This window comes from Triturus cristatus, chromosome 3_1, assembly GCF_964204655.1.
Source record: "Triturus cristatus chromosome 3_1, aTriCri1.1, whole genome shotgun sequence".
NCBI lineage: Eukaryota > Metazoa > Chordata > Amphibia > Caudata > Salamandridae > Triturus > Triturus cristatus.
The window spans coordinates 112,686,268-112,693,219 of record NC_140583.1 but is presented as its reverse complement, the minus strand read 5'-3'; the positions used below and the strand labels follow the sequence as shown (position 1 = coordinate 112,693,219).

The 6,952-nt window shown below is 47.8% G+C and overlaps 1 long non-coding RNA gene across 1 annotated transcript; it reads left to right on the top strand.

Moving 5' to 3' along the window:
• The first annotated feature begins 5,567 nt into the window (after positions 1 to 5,567).
• On the top strand, positions 5,568 to 6,601 carry LOC146859796 (uncharacterized). The gene is made up of 3 exons (XR_014978719.1): positions 5,568 to 5,644; positions 6,267 to 6,359; positions 6,453 to 6,601. It is a non-coding gene; the product is annotated as an uncharacterized LOC146859796 (long non-coding RNA).
• The last annotated feature ends 351 nt before the right edge of the window (positions 6,602 to 6,952 follow it).

The following is a 6,952-nucleotide window of genomic DNA, read 5'->3' as shown; positions in this document are numbered from 1 at the left end:
CGTCCAGCGGGAGCCAACTTTCCAGCCATTGTGTGAGGAAGCGTTCCATGTTACCCGCCTCGCAGCCCTCCGGAAAGCCCACAAATTTCAGATTGTTCCGCTGGGCCCGTCCTTATGCATCTTCCACTCGAAGCGCCATTACCCGCTGAATCTTCTCCATGGATGCCATTTTTTGTTTCAGCGTGGTAACATCGTCCTCCACCCCTGAGATCCGGGTCTCCGCCTCTGTGATACGAGACACTGCGTTGCGCAGATCTTGGCGCAGCAATGTGACATCTGACCCAACCGCCCCGATCTTGGCATCTAGAATGTCTCTGGATTGAGTTATGGCCGCCATCAGGGCAGCGTTATCCGGGATAGTTTCTGACGTTCCCCCGGTCGTGCCAGCCGCTGCTCTGGGACCAGTAAATTTATCAATTGGGCCATGGCGTGCGGAGCCACCGCCTTTGTCTCTCGTCATGTCTTCCTCCGGAGATCCCCCACAGGATCAGTCGCGGCAGGGCCAAACGCAGGAACAGCTGCCCCAGGCCCAAGGAGTTCCCTCCAGGGGGCTGAGCCCCGCGGTCCCACGCAGAAGTAGATCCACAGGGTCAAGCCAATCCTGCCAGATGCTGGGTGGCCTCTCCGAGCGCCTCAGACGCCGACCGACCAGTAGCTTCCAGACCGGCCGCCCTCAAAGCAGCCGTCCACCAGGCCCAAGGCCACTGCACCTCGGCCAATGTCACTATCAATTGCTCACCGCTAGGGCATGCCACCGAGTCCCAGGTGCTGCCCCGCGCGTGCCAGGCGCCCCAATATCGTCACACTCCGCTCCCTGCCCAGGGGCTGCCCTCTGATCCGTCGCGAGCATCACTCCTCCTCCCTGCTTACCTCCGCGGCCTGGTCTGGCTGCCGCAACATCAATCGCCGCCCCGCCTAGGCCGCCTCTTGCAGCCAGAAGTAGGCCCTCGCCCCTGGTCCGCAGCAGGTATCAGCTCGCGTGTGGGCAGTCTCTTGCACGCAGACAAGGATCAGAGCCCCGTCCGGCGGCGGCTCCGTGGCCCACCACGTCCAGGAGGGGGCCCTCACCGCGGCTGCGATGGCTCTCAGCGCTCTCCCACCGCTAGTCCTCTGCGTTGTAGTGCGTGACGTTAGGGCCAATCCCTCCTGTCGGGCCCTCCGCTACCGCCGCCACTCTTTCGATCGCCGGGTCAGTCCCTCTCAGCTCATCACCTGGCCCCCAGTGGTGCGGTAGGCCCTATGAAGTCTTCCACTGTGGCCCGCAGGCCGCCAGCCCCCAGCGTCGCTCCCACCACTCGCCGTAAATCGGGGCCGGGCGCACTGCGATCCGCCACCGCCAGGGGCCGTCCGGAAGCAGCACTCGACTCCCCGGCTTCAGCAGCGTCTCTGGGCCCGAGCCGCGCGCGGCGCGACTCCACCGCCTGTAGCGCACTCGGGCTCCCGGAGCTCCGTCGGTGGGCTGCGCGGGGGGGGGGAAACGTCCCTACACCCTCTTCCGACTCAATGTTTGGCCGGGGGAACCAGGATATAGAAGGATATCACCGCGGGCTGGACGGAGCTCGTCTACCTCGCGTCCGCCATTGCGGCTCGCTTAGCCACGCCCCGGTGTGCACAAATTTGGATGAGTACAGTGTTTCATAATACGCCAAGAATGTGTCATTGATATCCGACGTTTCTGTTAAGATTTGCCCAGAGTCAGTCCAGAGTTCTGTGATGTATGATTTGGAGTATGGGGGTCTCAGTAGTTGTGCTAATGTGCGCCCCGGCCTCTCGCCCTTGCTATGCCTATGTGTTACCGCATATTTGCTGAGGAAATAAGTTTCCCTTTCTGCTGCTTCCCGAAATTCTGTCATTAACGCCAACTGGCGCCGTCCCCCCTCAGCCGTGTCTGGGGAGAGAAGCGTAGAGGCGTCTGAATCCGTCAGCTGCTGTTCTATGGTGGCCAGAGTTTTTCTCAAATCTTTCAATACCCCAGCATGTTTTGAAGTGGCCATACCCCTAATATAGGCCTTAAAGGCCTTCCAAAGCATTGCCCATGTGTCCACTGACTCCGTATTTTTTAAATCAAAATACTCCTCAATTGCTACTCTAATTTTGGAATCAAACAAGTCGTCATTTAACGCCCTGCACAGGATACGCCACTGACGCTCATTTCCTTCTGGTCTGGGAATACACATCCGAAGCAGGACTGGAGCATGATCGGAGTAGGTCCTAGGGAGTATCGCAATGGATTTGTACCATGTGATTGGGTTCGGGGTGAGTAGCCAAAAATCTAGTCTGGTCCAGGTGTTATGTTGGGCTGAATAGTGCGTAAATCTAGGGTTCGTCGGGTTGCGGACTCCCCAAACATCAGAAAGTTAGAGTGCCTCGTATGTGTCCAATAGCACCAGGCACGCATGGGGTTTGGAGTACGCATCACCGGAGGAGCTGTTGATTGTATGGTTAAGAAGCAAGTTAAAATTCCCCCCCAATATCAAACTGCCCGTGCCTATGCGTAGAATTATAGCGTCCAGCTCGTGAAAAAATTCAGGACTGTCTGTGTGTTGGGGCGTAAATGCATATCAGAGTAACAGTGTGGCCCATCAGTCTGCCCACTACTATTGTGTATCGGCCCTCCTTGTCATTGTGGCAGCGGGTCAAGGAGAAGGGGAGTCGCTCGTGGATTAAAATCGCCATGCCACGGGCATAGGTACTGTAGTTGGAAAAAAAACGGTGAGCACCCCAGCTAGCCGCAAATGTGGTGTTTGACCTGGGCAAGTGAGTCTCCTGCAAGAAGGCTATGTCGACGCTATGCGGTTGCAGATAATGTAGCACGTGTTTACCTTTTTTGTTGTTTCTTGTCATCATTACCAATTCAAGGCATGACCCTTTGGGGTTACCAGTGTTCAAAATGTGTCACAATCAAGCACAGTATTCAATTCAGAGCCTAGTTTGGATTCGGGCAAAAGTCTCTCTGCTGCACCAATCGGGGTTTACCATAAATGTCATAAAGTCCCATCTGGTTCCTTCACAGTTGCAGCTTTTCCTAAGTTTCATACTCAACACCCTCACTGCCAGAGAATACCCAAGTCAAAAAAGGATTGCAAAACTACAAAAAATGTTACCTTTTTTTCAGCCAGACCTTCACATCCAGTCCGCACACATGCATCTGCTGGGGATGATGGGACCCTGCAGCGCAGTAGTGCCATATGTCCAGTTGCACACAATGCAGGAGTGTCTGCCAGTCCAAAGCACACCACTCTCTGACATGGTGGACTCCCACCAACACTTTGTAAAGCAAGCTTTTTGCAGACCAAGTTCTGCATGTGGCAATTACACCAGTCGCCTTGATCCTGGGGTGTGGCACTCCCTTAGATCACCGCACAATACAGGTAAAATGGCCCTCAGAATACCAAGAATGCCAAATCAATTTTCTACGGCTCATGGCTAGAGAACACCCTCGCCGAATCATTTGTAGGAAAATGGTACTGATCAACAGAGACAACATAGAGTGTGAAAAGGAGGGGATGAATTCAATTTGCTTATCAATGACACCATAAATTAGCACTGAGTTTTTGTTTTTAATCACTTTAAATCATTAACAAAAGCATCACCTGCAGAGCCTGCATTGCTATACCCATTACCATATCACATCCTAAAGATACGTAAAACAATTCTACAAACAAAGGACAAAATATGTTGTGTTCCATTATTTCCTTGTGGCTTCCTATATTATCAGCAAAGGTAAGGTGATTGTCTCAGACCATCCAATATTCAATCCACCGGAAGGTATTCCTTGTCCAAATGAGGTTTGAATGATTCAGATGAAATAAGGTCATTAATATAATAAGGCATAGAACACCGGTTTTCAGTTGGTGTTGTATATATTTTATACAAAGGTCCTTTCAAGGTGAGCAATCAGTGCCCACTATAACACATGACAAGATGTCTGCACAAAGCGAACAGACTACATGACAGAGTCCGAGGATCTTAGTACCAGACTAATTGCTAGGGGCTACCCTAAACACCTGATTAAAAGGGCCCAGAAGAGGGCCTGGTTCAACCCACGAGATACTTTGCTTACAACCAAAGATCCCACTACTTCTCCTAATAACAAAATGATCTGTGTCACAACGTTTTCCACCAGAAGTAATGCCGTGAAAAAGATTATCAACAAACACTGGAGCCTTGTATCTACTGAGATCGACCAACCGAACTTACCTATGCATTCCTTCAAAAAGGCCATGAGCATCAAGGACCACGTGGTACACTCCTTCCTTGAGGACCCAGTTGAACCAACCATCCAGTCACTCTGGAATTTACCACCTGTCACTGGACACTTTAAATGCGGATCGTGCAAAGCCTGTCCAACGACAATCCAATCCAAAAAGTTTGTTTACAAACATCAGACTATCACGTTGCATTCCCATACTAATTGCAATTCCACCAACGTTATTTATGGGATCCTTTGCCCTTGTGGCCAATTATACATTGGCCAAACACAGCAGAAAGTGAAAGCAAGAATATTACAACACCAAAGTAGAATAAGATGCAATGTGACGGGAGCACCCCTAGTTGAACATTACAGCCAGCTGGGCCATAGCCCTGATCAAATGCAATGGATTGTGGTAGAAAAAACTGAGCTGGGGCCCAGGGGAGGCAATATATCCTCTATCCTTACCATCAGGGAGTCCAAATGGATGATCCGCTTTGACACGATTAATATGGGTTTGAACGAACAAGATCCCAGCAATGCACAATTAGCCATTCTCAATAACTAGGTAATGATGGCCACTGTAGCTCTATGTTTACAGCTCTCATGTCTAGCCTGTCGGTAATGCTACCTTTCAAGCATTTGATATGTTGAATATTTGAAGCATGTAATTCATGTATGCAATGTTCATTTATATATCAGAGCATCCCTTTTAACAATGTACCCATCTATGACGCCACTCGGGTACCCTCTGTAGCCAAGTGATACAATGCTCATTCAGACCGGCCCAGTTTTGTCTCCTTCTTTCCCTGCTTATATATAGGGTGACCCTATTCCGAATGCATATTACTTCCAATAGCCTCCATGCATGTTTAAATCAGTACACTTCCAGTTGTTTCTCTGCTCATACTGTGTGTTTTATTAGGCCCATGCAATGTATAAATTAGTACACTACCAGATGTTTCTCTGCTCATACTGTGTGTTTTATTAGGCCCATTGTAATTTTCTTTTTCTCTGCCACATAAAAAAGTGCCTTTTCTATGTTACGTAATTTCATGTCACTGTGCGTTAATGTACCTGTCTCTATCATTTGTAAATGAGGTACAAATGTATGTATACTCGCTAGTAATATACATTGAATATCACCATTCGACAATTTATTTTTGACATCAGTCGTTTTCATATGAAACATATATTTTCCGTTTGCACTCCGTATTGAATTACTTTCCATCATTTTCTCTGAATTCCTAATTCCAATACTATGGCTCAATTAACCCAGTAGAAACTACACGGGTTGTCTTTCTTCTAATATACTAACACTGCCAGCATCTAGCGTCTGCGCCCCGTTGAACGTCACGCGGTACCGGGCGTCTCTATATCTGTAAAAACTCCCTACAGCCTCCGTGCTTTGCAAGGAAACCCCGAGCTCCGCATTCATGGATGTTGTTCGAGGTAAGGGAGACTCTGATGTATTTCCCGGTTTTATCTTCCAATAGTGAGCACGACTTAACAGTTTCCTTGGTTATTTTTCATCACCTTATACGATTTTCAGCGCTTAAGTCTGTGTTGCTCTGACCACTAGTGGGAATATATTTTTAAATATAAGAGAGTGCTTCTCTTCGGATTATGGGCTTTTTTGATTCTACCTATACGAGTTAGATTGCGCATTTGGACGGAATTCTCAATAACATAGACATGTCCCTTCCTTACTTTTAACTCATAGGTAACGGATAGGTTTCATGCTTCAACACGTTTTATTATGTGGATGATTTCCTCTTTTACTGAATATTCTGCTGATGATAGATTAGGGGCCTCGGTCCTTTGCTTTGTATATCCTCTAGGTTTGGCTTTTAACTCGTTTTTACATCAGTACTTGTTTCACTTCCAATTTATAGAGGCCGATTTTCTCCGCGATTAATTTCACTTGTCCCACCGATGTATGCCACGGCGTGTGAATTTGGAGTGAATAATACCTCCCTTGTGATTTGATCGGAATTTAGTAACTTTTATTCACCTTAACTACAAGAATCCATGCATCCGTTTTATGGATCATTGCACCTTAAATTCTTTTTAGGTGTGCGTCACTCCCACCCTCCCTTGGAGCCCACCAGCCCCTGCGCCCTTTGACGCCAAGCTAACATTAACTAGATGTCCATCTCCTAACATGGTAATTATAGTGATGTCTTACCTACGTAGTCCTCCTTAATATTCTTTTTGGGACTCGATACAACACTTAATACTTACCCAATGTTTTTTGTAGGTGCCATCCTTCCTTGTTACACTGTCCCTTTTGTCCTGAGGAAGACCCCGCCAGTAAGGACGTAATCAACCTACCTATGCCCAGGGGTCGAAACGTCGACATTTGACCTTGCCAGTACCCTCAATAGTGCAATGTGCACTGTGTTCCTCCGATTGTACATGGTTTTTTGTCTAATAATCTGTTCTCTAATGAATGAATTTCGTTCTGATTATGTGGCATAATATTCCTTGCCTTACAATTGATTTGTGCCAATGTTATAAATATTCGTATGTCACTAACCCCATTACCTCACTTGACTCATCACTCCCCTCCCCCCCCTCCCTTAGCACCCCGCACTGTTTGATTAATGTATATTCATCTAAACAGAAACGTGTTCCTATCTAGGTGTGATTAAATAACACTTGGATATTACTTGATTGTTTTAGTAATTTTGTTGTTTATGTTCAGTCCTTTAAAAAATATTCATGTTCTGGGACCATTTCCCTTCTACAGAGATGAAT